The sequence below is a fragment of the Phyllobates terribilis genome, unplaced genomic scaffold (genome assembly GCF_046119375.1).
Source record: "Phyllobates terribilis strain yellow unplaced genomic scaffold, ASM4611937v1 Scaffold_108__1_contigs__length_5656254, whole genome shotgun sequence".
NCBI lineage: Eukaryota > Metazoa > Chordata > Amphibia > Anura > Dendrobatidae > Phyllobates > Phyllobates terribilis.
In genome coordinates, this window is record NW_027362868.1 from 2039856 (window position 1) to 2055650 (window position 15795).

A 15795-nucleotide genomic window follows, 5' to 3' on the forward strand; every position below is an offset into this window, starting at 1 on the left:
TTTTGTTCATTTTGCTTGTTTGTCGGATTTTGGGATGGACTCTTTGGCTTTGCTTTTCTTCTCCTCATTGGATTTTTCATGTTAAAATTTGCAGAAGCCAGATGACAAGCTCATTTTGGTTCAACTTCAGCAACTGTGCATTGCATTGCCATGTAATGTAATGTAATGCAATGCTATCTATCTAGCTCTCCCTCTATACTTCCTTTTGGATAAACAGACATATTAGGCAAGCATTTTGGAGCTTTCACCTAAATAACTACAGGTGGTGAGATAAGCTGCACAATATAATTGACCTTTCAGTATATTGTTGCACACACACCATCTATTTAGCAAATGCCCTTGTTATCAACAGCAGCCTTTTAAACTCACCTGAGCTAACAGGTATGTGAGCTGGTTACTCTGCTGCGCTTAAAATTTCTTTTTTGGTTTGCTACAATGCCTTTTCTGAAACGTTGTCTCCCTCTGCTGGAACACTGACTTCTTTCATTTAATGCCTGCAGACTATAAAAGAGAAACCAACCCAAAAAGTTTGGTTGATTAGTCTGTGGCATTCTTTTAAACTGTTGCTTATGGCGGTCTCTGTGAGCTTCTCAGTGACATTCAGCCATCCAGGTATCCCGCCTGCAGTAGACGGAATGTGGCAATGGAACGCTGGCTGCGCGTGTCATAATAGGCTCTGAGCCTTTATATACCTGCGCACAGCAGCAGCCACCTTCAGTCTGCTGCTGGACAGCCAGCAGCAGCAGCAGGAGAGGTAATTAATCAGCAACCCTCCTGCTAAGGGTAGACAGCTGCTCGTTCCACCCCCCCCCCCGCCTTAATTGGTTCTCCTCCCTTCCAACGGTGTTGAGGCGGGTGGGAACAGCCGGGGGTTGAGGGTACTGTGCTAAAAGAGGTGGAGTTATGCAGATCTAAAACGCGTGGATTGCAGCAGCAGCAAGCCGAAAAGTGCAGGCATGTGAGGGATCTAGAGGTTGACAGCATGTCTTCTTAACGGGAGTCCAGGTGGCCATCTCCACAAATGGACTTTTCAGAATCCTTGGGTGGCACCGTAGTCGGAAACCAATTCTGGTTATCGCTTCTCGGCCTTTTGGCTAAGATCAAGTGTAGTATCTGTTCTTATCAGTTTAATATCTGATACGTCCCCTATCTGGGGACCATATATTAAATGGATTTTTAGAACAGGGAGATGGAAAAAGAGCTTGCTCTGTCCACTCCACGCATTGACCTGGTATTGCAGTATCTCCAGGACCGGTGCACCCCTTCTTTAATGCAGTTTCTAAAATCAGAAAGAATTGAATTCAATGCTTTTTGTTCATTTTGCTTGTTTGTCGGATTTTGGGATGGACTCTTTGGCTTTGCTTTTCTTCTCCTCATTGGATTTTTCATGTTAAAAGTTGCAGAAGCCAGATGACAAGCTCATTTTGGTTCAACTTCAGCAACTGTGCATTGCATTGCCATGTAATGTAATGTAATGCAATGCTATCTATCTAGCTCTCCCTCTATACTTCCTTTTGGATAAACAGACATATTAGGCAAGCATTTTGGAGCTTTCACCTAAATAACTACAGGTGGTGAGATAAGCTGCACAATATAATTGACCTTTCAGTATATTGTTGCACACACACCATCTATTTAGCAAATGCCCTTGTTATCAACAGCAGCCTTTTAAACTCACCTGAGCTAACAGGTATGTGAGCTGGTTACTCTGCTGCGCTTAAAATTTCTTTTTTGGTTTGCTACAATGCCTTTTCTGAAACGTTGTCTCCCTCTGCTGGAACACTGACTTCTTTCATTTAATGCCTGCAGACTATAAAAGAGAAACCAACCCAAAAAGTTTGGTTGATTAGTCTGTGGCATTCTTTTAAACTGTTGCTTATGGCGGTCTCTGTGAGCTTCTCAGTGACATTCAGCCATCCAGGTATCCCGCCTGCAGTAGACGGAATGTGGCAATGGAACGCTGGCTGCGCGTGTCATAATAGGCTCTGAGCCTTTATATACCTGCGCACAGCAGCAGCCACCTTCAGTCTGCTGCTGGACAGCCAGCAGCAGCAGCAGCAGCAGGAGAGGTAATTAATCAGCAACCCTCCTGCTAAGGGTAGACAGCTGCTCGTTCCACCCCCCCCCCGCCTTAATTGGTTCTGCTCCCTTCCAACGGTGTTGAGGCGGGTGGGAACAGCCGGGGGTTGAGGGTACTGTGCTAAAAGAGGTGGAGTAATGCAGATCTAAAACGCGTGGATTGCAGCAGCAGCAAGCCGAAAAGTGCAGGCATGTGAGGGATCTAGAGGTTGACAGCATGTCTTCTTAACGGGAGTCCAGGTGGCCATCTCCACAAATGGACTTTTCAGAATCCTTGGGTGGCACCGTAGTCGGAAACCAATTCTGGTTATCGCTTCTCGGCCTTTTGGCTAAGATCAAGTGTAGTATCTGTTCTTATCAGTTTAATATCTGATACGTCCCCTATCTGGGGACCATATATTAAATGGATTTTTAGAACAGGGAGATGGAAAAAGAGCTTGCTCTGTCCACTCCACGCATTGACCTGGTATTGCAGTATCTCCAGGACCGGTGCACCCCTTCTTTAATGCAGTTTCTAAAATCAGAAAGAATTGAATTCAATGCTTTTTGTTCATTTTGCTTGTTTGTCGGATTTTGGGATGGACTCTTTGGCTTTGCTTTTCTTCTCCTCATTGGATTTTTCATGTTAAAAGTTGCAGAAGCCAGATGACAAGCTCATTTTGGTTCAACTTCAGCAACTGTGCATTGCATTGCCATGTAATGTAATGTAATGCAATGCTATCTATCTAGCTCTCCCTCTATACTTCCTTTTGGATAAACAGACATATTAGGCAAGCATTTTGGAGCTTTCACCTAAATAACTACAGGTGGTGAGATAAGCTGCACAATATAATTGACCTTTCAGTATATTGTTGCACACACACCATCTATTTAGCAAATGCCCTTGTTATCAACAGCAGCCTTTTAAACTCACCTGAGCTAACAGGTATGTGAGCTGGTTACTCTGCTGCGCTTAAAATTTCTTTTTTGGTTTGCTACAATGCCTTTTCTGAAACGTTGTCTCCCTCTGCTGGAACACTGACTTCTTTCATTTAATGCCTGCAGACTATAAAAGAGAAACCAACCCAAAAAGTTTGGTTGATTAGTCTGTGGCATTCTTTTAAACTGTTGCTTATGGCGGTCTCTGTGAGCTTCTCAGTGACATTCAGCCATCCAGGTATCCCGCCTGCAGTAGACGGAATGTGGCAATGGAACGCTGGCTGCGCGTGTCATAATAGGCTCTGAGCCTTTATATACCTGCGCACAGCAGCAGCCACCTTCAGTCTGCTGCTGGACAGCCAGCAGCAGCAGCAGCAGGAGAGGTAATTAATCAGCAACCCTCCTGCTAAGGGTAGACAGCTGCTCGTTCCACCCCCCCCTCCCCGCCTTAATTGGTTCTCCTCCCTTCCAACGGTGTTGAGGCGGGTGGGAACAGCCGGGGGTTGAGGGTACTGTGCTAAAAGAGGTGGAGTTATGCAGATCTAAAACGCGTGGATTGCAGCAGCAGCAAGCCGAAAAGTGCAGGCATGTGAGGGATCTAGAGGTTGACAGCATGTCTTCTTAACGGGAGTCCAGGTGGCCATCTCCACAAATGGACTTTTCAGAATCCTTGGGTGGCACCGTAGTCGGAAACCAATTCTGGTTATCGCTTCTCGGCCTTTTGGCTAAGATCAAGTGTAGTATCTGTTCTTATCAGTTTAATATCTGATACGTCCCCATCTGGGGACCATATATTAAATGGATTTTTAGAACAGGGAGATGGAAAAAGAGCTTGCTCTGTCCACTCCACGCATTGACCTGGTATTGCAGTATCTCCAGGACCGGTGCACCCCTTCTTTAATGCAGTTTCTAAAATCAGAAAGAATTGAATTCAATGCTTTTTGTTCATTTTGCTTGTTTGTCGGATTTTGGGATGGACTCTTTGGCTTTGCTTTTCTTCTCCTCATTGGATTTTTCATGTTAAAAGTTGCAGAAGCCAGATGACAAGCTCATTTTGGTTCAACTTCAGCAACTGTGCATTGCATTGCCATGTAATGTAATGTAATGCAATGCTATCTATCTAGCTCTCCCTCTATACTTCCTTTTGGATAAACAGACATATTAGGCAAGCATTTTGGAGCTTTCACCTAAATAACTACAGGTGGTGAGATAAGCTGCACAATATAATTGACCTTTCAGTATATTGTTGCACACACACCATCTATTTAGCAAATGCCCTTGTTATCAACAGCAGCCTTTTAAACTCACCTGAGCTAACAGGTATGTGAGCTGGTTACTCTGCTGCGCTTAAAATTTCTTTTTTGGTTTGCTACAATGCCTTTTCTGAAACGTTGTCTCCCTCTGCTGGAACACTGACTTCTTTCATTTAATGCCTGCAGACTATAAAAGAGAAACCAACCCAAAAAGTTTGGTTGATTAGTCTGTGGCATTCTTTTAAACTGTTGCTTATGGCGGTCTCTGTGAGCTTCTCAGTGACATTCAGCCATCCAGGTATCCCGCCTGCAGTAGACGGAATGTGGCAATGGAACGCTGGCTGCGCGTGTCATAATAGGCTCTGAGCCTTTATATACCTGCGCACAGCAGCAGCCACCTTCAGTCTGCTGCTGGACAGCCAGCAGCAGCAGCAGCAGGAGAGGTAATTAATCAGCAACCCTCCTGCTAAGGGTAGACAGCTGCTCGTTCCACCCCCCCCCCGCCTTAATTGGTTCTCCTCCCTTCCAACGGTGTTGAGGCGGGTGGGAACAGCCGGGGGTTGAGGGTACTGTGCTAAAAGAGGTGGAGTTATGCAGATCTAAAACGCGTGGATTGCAGCAGCAGCAAGCCGAAAAGTGCAGGCATGTGAGGGATCTAGAGGTTGACAGCATGTCTTCTTAACGGGAGTCCAGGTGGCCATCTCCACAAATGGACTTTTCAGAATCCTTGGGTGGCACCGTAGTCGGTAACCAATTCTGGTTATCGCTTCTCGGCCTTTTGGCTAAGATCAAGTGTAGTATCTGTTCTTATCAGTTTAATATCTGATACGTCCCCTATCTGGGGACCATATATTAAATGGATTTTTAGAACAGGGAGATGGAAAAAGAGCTTGCTCTGTCCACTCCACGCATTGACCTGGTATTGCAGTATCTCCAGGACCGGTGCACCCCTTCTTTAATGCAGTTTCTAAAATCAGAAAGAATTGAATTCAATGCTTTTTGTTCATTTTGCTTGTTTGTCGGATTTTGGGATGGACTCTTTGGCTTTGCTTTTCTTCTCCTCATTGGATTTTTCATGTTAAAAGTTGCAGAAGCCAGATGACAAGCTCATTTTGGTTCAACTTCAGCAACTGTGCATTGCATTGCCATGTAATGTAATGTAATGCAATGCTATCTATCTAGCTCTCCCTCTATACTTCCTTTTGGATAAACAGACATATTAGGCAAGCATTTTGGAGCTTTCACCTAAATAACTACAGGTGGTGAGATAAGCTGCACAATATAATTGACCTTTCAGTATATTGTTGCACACACACCATCTATTTAGCAAATGCCCTTGTTATCAACAGCAGCCTTTTAAACTCACCTGAGCTAACAGGTATGTGAGCTGGTTACTCTGCTGCGCTTAAAATTTCTTTTTTGGTTTGCTACAATGCCTTTTCTGAAACGTTGTCTCCCTCTGCTGGAACACTGACTTCTTTCATTTAATGCCTGCAGACTATAAAAGAGAAACCAACCCAAAAAGTTTGGTTGATTAGTCTGTGGCATTCTTTTAAACTGTTGCTTATGGCGGTCTCTGTGAGCTTCTCAGTGACATTCAGCCATCCAGGTATCCCGCCTGCAGTAGACGGAATGTGGCAATGGAACGCTGGCTGCGCGTGTCATAATAGGCTCTGAGCCTTTATATACCTGCGCACAGCAGCAGCCACCTTCAGTCTGCTGCTGGACAGCCAGCAGCAGCAGCAGGAGAGGTAATTAATCAGCAACCCTCCTGCTAAGGGTAGACAGCTGCTCGTTCCACCCCCCCCCCCGCCTTAATTGGTTCTCCTCCCTTCCAACGGTGTTGAGGCGGGTGGGAACAGCCGGGGGTTGAGGGTACTGTGCTAAAAGAGGTGGAGTTATGCAGATCTAAAACGCGTGGATTGCAGCAGCAGCAAGCCGAAAAGTGCAGGCATGTGAGGGATCTAGAGGTTGACAGCATGTCTTCTTAACGGGAGTCCAGGTGGCCATCTCCACAAATGGACTTTTCAGAATCCTTGGGTGGCACCGTAGTCGGAAACCAATTCTGGTTATCGCTTCTCGGCCTTTTGGCTAAGATCAAGTGTAGTATCTGTTCTTATCAGTTTAATATCTGATACGTCCCCTATCTGGGGACCATATATTAAATGGATTTTTAGAACAGGGAGATGGAAAAAGAGCTTGCTCTGTCCACTCCACGCATTGACCTGGTATTGCAGTATCTCCAGGACCGGTGCACCCCTTCTTTAATGCAGTTTCTAAAATCAGAAAGAATTGAATTCAATGCTTTTTGTTCATTTTGCTTGTTTGTCGGATTTTGGGATGGACTCTTTGGCTTTGCTTTTCTTCTCCTCATTGGATTTTTCATGTTAAAAGTTGCAGAAGCCAGATGACAAGCTCATTTTGGTTCAACTTCAGCAACTGTGCATTGCATTGCCATGTAATGTAATGTAATGCAATGCTATCTATCTAGCTCTCCCTCTATACTTCCTTTTGGATAAACAGACATATTAGGCAAGCATTTTGGAGCTTTCACCTAAATAACTACAGGTGGTGAGATAAGCTGCACAATATAATTGACCTTTCAGTATATTGTTGCACACACACCATCTATTTAGCAAATGCCCTTGTTATCAACAGCAGCCTTTTAAACTCACCTGAGCTAACAGGTATGTGAGCTGGTTACTCTGCTGCGCTTAAAATTTCTTTTTTGGTTTGCTACAATGCCTTTTCTGAAACGTTGTCTCCCTCTGCTGGAACACTGACTTCTTTCATTTAATGCCTGCAGACTATAAAAGAGAAACCAACCCAAAAAGTTTGGTTGATTAGTCTGTGGCATTCTTTTAAACTGTTGCTTATGGCGGTCTCTGTGAGCTTCTCAGTGACATTCAGCCATCCAGGTATCCCGCCTGCAGTAGACGGAATGTGGCAATGGAACGCTGGCTGCGCGTGTCATAATAGGCTCTGAGCCTTTATATACCTGCGCACAGCAGCAGCCACCTTCAGTCTGCTGCTGGACAGCCAGCAGCAGCAGCAGCAGGAGAGGTAATTAATCAGCAACCCTCCTGCTAAGGGTAGACAGCTGCTCGTTCCACCCCCCCCCCCGCCTTAATTGGTTCTCCTCCCTTCCAACGGTGTTGAGGCGGGTGGGAACAGCCGGGGGTTGAGGGTACTGTGCTAAAAGAGGTGGAGTTATGCAGATCTAAAACGCGTGGATTGCAGCAGCAGCAAGCCGAAAAGTGCAGGCATGTGAGGGATCTAGAGGTTGACAGCATGTCTTCTTAACGGGAGTCCAGGTGGCCATCTCCACAAATGGACTTTTCAGAATCCTTGGGTGGCACCGTAGTCGGAAACCAATTCTGGTTATCGCTTCTCGGCCTTTTGGCTAAGATCAAGTGTAGTATCTGTTCTTATCAGTTTAATATCTGATACGTCCCCTATCTGGGGACCATATATTAAATGGATTTTTAGAACAGGGAGATGGAAAAAGAGCTTGCTCTGTCCACTCCACGCATTGACCTGGTATTGCAGTATCTCCAGGACCGGTGCACCCCTTCTTTAATGCAGTTTCTAAAATCAGAAAGAATTGAATTCAATGCTTTTTGTTCATTTTGCTTGTTTGTCGGATTTTGGGATGGACTCTTTGGCTTTGCTTTTCTTCTCCTCATTGGATTTTTCATGTTAAAAGTTGCAGAAGCCAGATGACAAGCTCATTTTGGTTCAACTTCAGCAACTGTGCATTGCATTGCCATGTAATGTAATGTAATGCAATGCTATCTATCTAGCTCTCCCTCTATACTTCCTTTTGGATAAACAGACATATTAGGCAAGCATTTTGGAGCTTTCACCTAAATAACTACAGGTGGTGAGATAAGCTGCACAATATAATTGACCTTTCAGTATATTGTTGCACACACACCATCTATTTAGCAAATGCCCTTGTTATCAACAGCAGCCTTTTAAACTCACCTGAGCTAACAGGTATGTGAGCTGGTTACTCTGCTGCGCTTAAAATTTCTTTTTTGGTTTGCTACAATGCCTTTTCTGAAACGTTGTCTCCCTCTGCTGGAACACTGACTTCTTTCATTTAATGCCTGCAGACTATAAAAGAGAAACCAACCCAAAAAGTTTGGTTGATTAGTCTGTGGCATTCTTTTAAACTGTTGCTTATGGCGGTCTCTGTGAGCTTCTCAGTGACATTCAGCCATCCAGGTATCCCGCCTGCAGTAGACGGAATGTGGCAATGGAACGCTGGCTGCGCGTGTCATAATAGGCTCTGAGCCTTTATATACCTGCGCACAGCAGCAGCCACCTTCAGTCTGCTGCTGGACAGCCAGCAGCAGCAGCAGCAGGAGAGGTAATTAATCAGCAACCCTCCTGCTAAGGGTAGACAGCTGCTCGTTCCACCCCCCCCCCCCGCCTTAATTGGTTCTCCTCCCTTCCAACGGTGTTGAGGCGGGTGGGAACAGCCGGGGGTTGAGGGTACTGTGCTAAAAGAGGTGGAGTTATGCAGATCTAAAACACGCGGATTGCAGCAGCAGCAAGCCGAAAAGTGCAGGCATGTGAGGGATCTAGAGGTTGACAGCATGTCTTCTTAACGGGAGTCCAGGTGGCCATCTCCACAAATGGACTTTTCAGAATCCTTGGGTGGCACCGTAGTCGGAAACCAATTCTGGTTATCGCTTCTCGGCCTTTTGGCTAAGATCAAGTGTAGTATCTTTCGAAAAGGCGGTTTTGGATGTTGGCAGCCCTAGTAGATTGATACATTATGCACACTGGGGTTTAGGCGCTTGTTAGTACGCCAGGTGGCTAATATAGTCATCTGGTGGAAAGCATGGCCCCCCAGGATCGACGCCATTGGGCCGGGGAAGATCGAAAGCCCGAAGTGTGAAGTGCCCCAGGAGTGGTGACCCTGGGGTGCCTTAACTCACTGGGATTGGGAACCCCACTTGAGTTTATGGCACATTTGCACTAGCACTTCAATATTTCTTTCTTCACACACACCCTTATTCCGGGCCTTCTGGCCTTAGGATGGGGAATTTTTCAATTCCCGGTCGAAGGTCCGGGCAGTATTATACTGTGAAACCTTCACTATTTATTTAATTTCTTTGTCACTGTGTGTCCACTTATTCACGTGTGTCACGTCCTACTAGGATTTTGTCGGGATGCGGTTCCCTTACGGGTTCCTCTCTTGGCAGGTCTAGGGGGGGAGTGTGTGGCCATCAGGTTCCGCTCCCCCCTGAACCCCCCTGGCTCTCCTCTTTCGGGAGGAGAGCGTTGTTGGCTCCCCTCTTCCGGGAGGGGAGCACAGTCTTTGGCTCCCAGTGCCTTGCTCGGGTGAGAACTCGGGCAGGTGCTGGGGGTAAGATTGGGTCGCCTCTGGCTCCGGCTGGAGGTGGCTATTTGTCCCTGTTCCTCGCTGTGGCCTTCTGGCTCGGAGGGACGGGGAATGGTTTGGGGGACCCTTCTCCTTTTGGAGAGGGTTTCAAGAAGACCAGCATCCTAGTGCACTTTTTTTGTGGCACTTGTCACTTTTTTAAGCGCACTCGGGTTTTGTACACGAATTCGGGCTTTCGATAAAAAAAAAAAAAAAAATCTGTTCTTATCAGTTTAATATCTGATACGTCCCCTATCTGGGGACCATATATTAAATGGATTTTTAGAACAGGGAGATGGAAAAAGAGCTTGCTCTGTCCACTCCACGCATTGACCTGGTATTGCAGTATCTCCAGGACCGGTGCACCCCTTCTTTAATGCAGTTTCTAAAATCAGAAAGAATTGAATTCAATGCTTTTTGTTCATTTTGCTTGTTTGTCGGATTTTGGGATGGACTCTTTGGCTTTGCTTTTCTTCTCCTCATTGGATTTTTCATGTTAAAAGTTGCAGAAGCCAGATGACAAGCTCATTTTGGTTCAACTTCAGCAACTGTGCATTGCATTGCCATGTAATGTAATGTAATGCAATGCTATCTATCTAGCTCTCCCTCTATACTTCCTTTTGGATAAACAGACATATTAGGCAAGCATTTTGGAGCTTTCACCTAAATAACTACAGGTGGTGAGATAAGCTGCATAATATAATTGACCTTTCAGTATATTGTTGCACACACACCATCTATTTAGCAAATGCCCTTGTTATCAACAGCAGCCTTTTAAACTCACCTGAGCTAACAGGTATGTGAGCTGGTTACTCTGCTGCGCTTAAAATTTATTTTTTGGTTTGCTACAATGCCTTTTCTGAAACTTTGTCTCCCTCTGCTGGAACACTGACTTCTTTCATTTAATGCCTGCAGACTATAAAAGAGAAACCAACCCAAAAAGTTTGGTTGATTAGTCTGTGGCATTCTTTTAAACTGTTGCTTATGGCGGTCTCTGTGAGCTTCTCAGTGACATTCAGCCATCCAGGTATCCCGCCTGCAGTAGACGGAATGTGGCAATGGAACGTTGGCTGCGCGTGTCATAATAGGCTCTGAGCCTTTATATACCTGCGCACAGCAGCAGCCACCTTCAGTCTGCTGCTGGACAGCCAGCAGCAGCAGCAGCAGGAGAGGTAATTAATCAGCAACCCTCCTGCTAAGGGTAGACAGCTGCTCGTTCCACCCCCCCCCCCGCCTTAATTGGTTCTCCTCCCTTCCAACGGTGTTGAGGCGGGTGGGAACAGCCGGGGGTTGAGGGTACTGTGCTAAAAGAGGTGGAGTTATGCAGATCTAAAACGCGTGGATTGCAGCAGCAGCAAGCCGAAAAGTGCAGGCATGTGAGGGATCTAGAGGTTGACAGCATGTCTTCTTAACGGGAGTCCAGGTGGCCATCTCCACAAATGGACTTTTCAGAATCCTTGGGTGGCACCGTAGTCGGAAACCAATTCTGGTTATCGCTTCTCGGCCTTTTGGCTAAGATCAAGTGTAGTATCTGTTCTTATCAGTTTAATATCTGATACGTCCCCTATCTGGGGACCATATATTAAATGGATTTTTAGAACAGGGAGATGGAAAAAGAGCTTGCTCTGTCCACTCCACGCATTGACCTGGTATTGCAGTATCTCCAGGACCGGTGCACCCCTTCTTTAATGCAGTTTCTAAAATCAGAAAGAATTGAATTCAATGCTTTTTGTTCATTTTGCTTGTTTGTCGGATTTTGGGATGGACTCTTTGGCTTTGCTTTTCTTCTCCTCATTGGATTTTTCATGTTAAAAGTTGCAGAAGCCAGATGACAAGCTCATTTTGGTTCAACTTCAGCAACTGTGCATTGCATTGCCATGCAATGTAATGTAATGCAATGCTATCTATCTAGCTCTCCCTCTATACTTCCTTTTGGATAAACAGACATATTAGGCAAGCATTTTGGAGCTTTCACCTAAATAACTACAGGTGGTGAGATAAGCTGCACAATATAATTGACCTTTCAGTATATTGTTGCACACACACCATCTATTTAGCAAATGCCCTTGTTATCAACAGCAGCCTTTTAAACTCACCTGAGCTAACAGGTATGTGAGCTGGTTACTCTGCTGCGCTTAAAATTTCTTTTTTGGTTTGCTACAATGCCTTTTCTGAAACGTTGTCTCCCTCTGCTGGAACACTGACTTCTTTCATTTAATGCCTGCAGACTATAAAAGAGAAACCAACCCAAAAAGTTTGGTTGATTAGTCTGTGGCATTCTTTTAAACTGTTGCTTATGGCGGTCTCTGTGAGCTTCTCAGTGACATTCAGCCATCCAGGTATCCCGCCTGCAGTAGACGGAATGTGGCAATGGAACGCTGGCTGCGCATGTCATAATAGGCTCTGAGCCTTTATATACCTGCGCACAGCAGCAGCCACCTTCAGTCTGCTGCTGCTGGACAGCCAGCAGCAGCAGCAGCAGGAGAGGTAATTAATCAGCAACCCTCCTGCTAAGGGTAGACAGCTGCTCGTTCCACCCCCCCCCCCGCCTTAATTGGTTCTCCTCCCTTCCAACGGTGTTGAGGCGGGTGGGAACAGCCGGGGGCTGAGGGTACTGTGCTAAAAGAGGTGGAGTTATGCAGATCTAAAACGCGTGGATTGCAGCAGCAGCAAGCCGAAAAGTGCAGGCATGTGAGGGATCTAGAGGTTGACAGCATGTCTTCTTAACGGGAGTCCAGGTGGCCATCTCCACAAATGGACTTTTCAGAATCCTTGGGTGGCACCGTAGTCGGAAACCAAATCTGGTTATCGCTTCTCGGCCTTTTGGCTAAGATCAAGTGTAGTATCTGTTCTTATCAGTTTAATATCTGATACGTCCCCTATCTGGGGACCATATATTAAATGGATTTTTAGAACAGGGAGATGGAAAAAGAGCTTGCTCTGTTCACTCCATGCATTGACCTGGTATTGCAGTATCTCCAGGACCGGTGCACCCCTTCTTTAATGCAGTTTCTAAAATCAGAAAGAATTGAATTCAATGCTTTTTGTTCATTTTGCTTGTTTGTCGGATTTTGGGATGGACTCTTTGGCTTTGCTTTTCTTCTCCTCATTGGATTTTTCATGTTAAAAGTTGCAGAAGCCAGATGACAAGCTCATTTTGGTTCAACTTCAGCAACTGTGCATTGCATTGCCATGTAATGTAATGTAATGCAATGCTATCTATCTAGCTCTCCCTCTATACTTCCTTTTGGATAAACAGACATATTAGGCAAGCATTTTGGAGCTTTCACCTAAATAACTACAGGTGGTGAGATAAGCTGCACAATATAATTGACCTTTCAGTATATTGTTGCACACACACCATCTATTTAGCAAATGCCCTTGTTATCAACAGCAGCCTTTTAAACTCACCTGAGCTAACAGGTATGTGAGCTGGTTACTCTGCTGCGCTTAAAATTTCTTTTTTGGTTTGCTACAATGCCTTTTCTGAAACGTTGTCTCCCTCTGCTGGAACACTGACTTCTTTCATTTAATGCCTGCAGACTATAAAAGAGAAACCAACCCAAAAAGTTTGGTTGATTAGTCTGTGGCATTCTTTTAAACTGTTGCTTATGGCGGTCTCTGTGAGCTTCTCAGTGACATTCAGCCATCCAGGTATCCCACCTGCAGTAGACGGAATGTGGCAATGGAACGCTGGCTGCGCGTGTCATAAAAGGCTCTGAGCCTTTATATACCTGCGCACAGCAGCAGCCACCTTCAGTCTGCTGCTGGACAGCCAGCAGCAGCAGCAGCAGGAGAGGTAATTAATCAGCAACCCTCCTGCTAAGGGTAGACAGCTGCTCGTTCCACCCCCCCCCCCCGCCTTAATTGGTTCTCCTCCCTTCCAACGGTGTTGAGGCGGGTGGGAACAGCCGGGGGTTGATTGTACTGTGCTAAAAGAGGTGGAGTTATGCAGATCTAAAACGCGTGGATTGCAGCAGCAGCAAGCCGAAAAGTGCAGGCATGTGAGGGATCTAGAGGTTGACAGCATGTCTTCTTAACGGGAGTCCAGGTGGCCATCTCCACAAATGGACTTTTCAGAATCCTTGGGTGGCACCGTAGTCGGAAACCAATTCTGGTTATCGCTTCTCGGCCTTTTGGCTAAGATCAAGTGTAGTATCTGTTCTTATCAGTTTAATATCTGATACGTCCCCTATCTGGGGACCATATATTAAATGGATTTTTAGAACAGGGAGATGGAAAAAGAGCTTGCTCTGTCCACTCCACGCATTGACCTGGTATTGCAGTATCTCCAGGACCGGTGCACCCCTTCTTTAATGCAGTTTCTAAAATCAGAAAGAATTGAATTCAATGCTTTTTGTTCATTTTGCTTGTTTGTCGGATTTTGGGATGGACTCTTTGGCTTTGCTTTTCTTCTCCTCATTGGATTTTTCATGTTAAAAGTTGCAGAAGCCAGATGACAAGCTCATTTTGGTTCAACTTCAGCAACTGTGCATTGCATTGCCATGTAATGTAATGTAATGCAATGCTATCTATCTAGCTCTCCCTCTATACTTCCTTTTGGATAAACAGACATATTAGGCAAGCATTTTGGAGCTTTCACCTAAATAACTACAGGTGGTGAGATAAGCTGCACAATATAATTGACCTTTCAGTATATTGTTGCACACACACCATCTATTTAGCAAATGCCCTTGTTATCAACAGCAGCCTTTTAAACTCACCTGAGCTAACAGGTATGTGAGCTGGTTACTCTGCTGCGCTTAAAATTTCTTTTTTGGTTTGCTACAATGCCTTTTCTGAAACGTTGTCTCCCTCTGCTGGAACACTGACTTCTTTCATTTAATGCCTGCAGACTATAAAAGAGAAACCAACCCAAAAAGTTTGGTTGATTAGTCTGTGGCATTCTTTTAAACTGTTGCTTATGGCGGTCTCTGTGAGCTTCTCAGTGACATTCAGCCATCCAGGTATCCCGCCTGCAGTAGACGGAATGTGGCAATGGAACGCTGGCTGCGCGTGTCATAATAGGCTCTGAGCCTTTATATACCTGCGCACAGCAGCAGCCACCTTCAGTCTGCTGCTGAACAGCCAGCAGCAGCAGCAGCAGGAGAGGTAATTAATCAGCAACCCTCCTGCTAAGGGTAGACAGCTGCTCGTTCCACCCCCCCCCCGCCTTAATTGGTTCTCCTCCCTTCCAACGGTGTTGAGGCGGGTGGGAACAGCCGGGGGTTGAGGGTACTGTGCTAAAAGAGGTGGAGTTATGCAGATCTAAAACGCGTGGATTGCAGCAGCAGCAAGCCGAAAAGTGCAGGCATGTGAGGGATCTAGAGGTTGACAGCATGTCTTCTTAACGGGAGTCCAGGTGGCCATCTCCACAAATGGACTTTTCAGAATCCTTGGGTGGCACCGTAGTCGGAAACCAATTCTGGTTATTGCTTCTTGGCCTTTTGGCTCAGATCAAGTGTCTGGACATCAGGTTCCTTGAGTGCTAGCCCTCGGCCTTCCAGCATCGCCACTCCGGTGGCTTAAGCTGGATGCTGCTATAGGGGGAGAGTGAGGAGGAAACGGGAAGGCGATTTCCGTGGCTGACTATGGGAGTCAAGCTGAAATTTGCTGGGACCGGGGACCCCCGGGTCAAGAATGGATTTCGCATTGAGATTTCCGAGGAGAAGAAGGGACATTTTTCCATGTCCTACCTGGTGAATGCCATCTTCTATGAAGCATTGAAGATTAAGAAGTCGGACATTCTTTGCCTGCAGGAATTTAGAAGTCATGGAAGGTATGTGCTGGTTCTTTCTACTATGGCTGCTTGCCAAAATCTTTATAGAACCTTGAAAGGCCATACTGAGAACTCCCTCCTAGATGGACTCACTTTTACTGTCCTCTATTCAAAGGGGGATGTTCCTGTTGTTGTGTTTATGCACAATCCCTTTATCCCCCAGGAGGACATTACTTTATTCTTGAGGAGGCATTGTACTTATGTGCATTTTTCCCACAAGATCTCGAATGAAGAAGGCTTGTGGACTGGCAAATACAAGTACTTTGTTCGTTTTGCTACAGACCCCGAGGGGCCAGGGGGCATACATTATCCTCCTATGTGTTTCTCTATTGGGAGAGACACTGGTTTCTTGTACTTTCCTGATGCTCCTT

At 45.7% G+C, this 15795-nt stretch overlaps 10 non-coding genes and 1 pseudogene across 10 annotated transcripts; all 11 read left to right on the top strand.

The window, feature by feature from the left end:
- The first annotated feature begins 1074 nt into the window (after positions 1–1074).
- LOC141199449 (U2 spliceosomal RNA) lies at positions 1075–1265 on the top strand. Its single transcript, XR_012271201.1, has one exon. It is a non-coding gene; the product is annotated as a U2 spliceosomal RNA (small nuclear RNA).
- A 1123-nt stretch (positions 1266–2388) lies between these two features.
- Positions 2389–2579, top strand: LOC141199451 (U2 spliceosomal RNA). The gene has a single exon (XR_012271203.1). It is a non-coding gene; the product is annotated as a U2 spliceosomal RNA (small nuclear RNA).
- A 1123-nt stretch (positions 2580–3702) lies between these two features.
- LOC141200473 (U2 spliceosomal RNA) lies at positions 3703–3892 on the top strand. The gene has a single exon (XR_012272193.1). It is a non-coding gene; the product is annotated as a U2 spliceosomal RNA (small nuclear RNA).
- A 1120-nt stretch (positions 3893–5012) lies between these two features.
- LOC141199453 (U2 spliceosomal RNA) lies at positions 5013–5203 on the top strand. The gene has a single exon (XR_012271204.1). It is a non-coding gene; the product is annotated as a U2 spliceosomal RNA (small nuclear RNA).
- A 1118-nt stretch (positions 5204–6321) lies between these two features.
- On the top strand, positions 6322–6512 carry LOC141199454 (U2 spliceosomal RNA). Its single transcript, XR_012271205.1, has one exon. It is a non-coding gene; the product is annotated as a U2 spliceosomal RNA (small nuclear RNA).
- A 1121-nt stretch (positions 6513–7633) lies between these two features.
- On the top strand, positions 7634–7824 carry LOC141199455 (U2 spliceosomal RNA). Its single transcript, XR_012271206.1, has one exon. It is a non-coding gene; the product is annotated as a U2 spliceosomal RNA (small nuclear RNA).
- Positions 7825–8946: 1122 nt separating this feature from the next.
- LOC141201022 (U2 spliceosomal RNA) lies at positions 8947–9021 on the top strand (annotated as a pseudogene).
- An 811-nt stretch (positions 9022–9832) lies between these two features.
- Positions 9833–10016, top strand: LOC141200911 (U2 spliceosomal RNA). Its single transcript, XR_012272602.1, has one exon. It is a non-coding gene; the product is annotated as a U2 spliceosomal RNA (small nuclear RNA).
- A 1121-nt stretch (positions 10017–11137) lies between these two features.
- LOC141199456 (U2 spliceosomal RNA) lies at positions 11138–11328 on the top strand. Its single transcript, XR_012271207.1, has one exon. It is a non-coding gene; the product is annotated as a U2 spliceosomal RNA (small nuclear RNA).
- Positions 11329–12452: 1124 nt separating this feature from the next.
- On the top strand, positions 12453–12643 carry LOC141200433 (U2 spliceosomal RNA). The gene has a single exon (XR_012272154.1). It is a non-coding gene; the product is annotated as a U2 spliceosomal RNA (small nuclear RNA).
- Positions 12644–13765: 1122 nt separating this feature from the next.
- LOC141199457 (U2 spliceosomal RNA) lies at positions 13766–13956 on the top strand. Its single transcript, XR_012271208.1, has one exon. It is a non-coding gene; the product is annotated as a U2 spliceosomal RNA (small nuclear RNA).
- The last annotated feature ends 1839 nt before the right edge of the window (positions 13957–15795 follow it).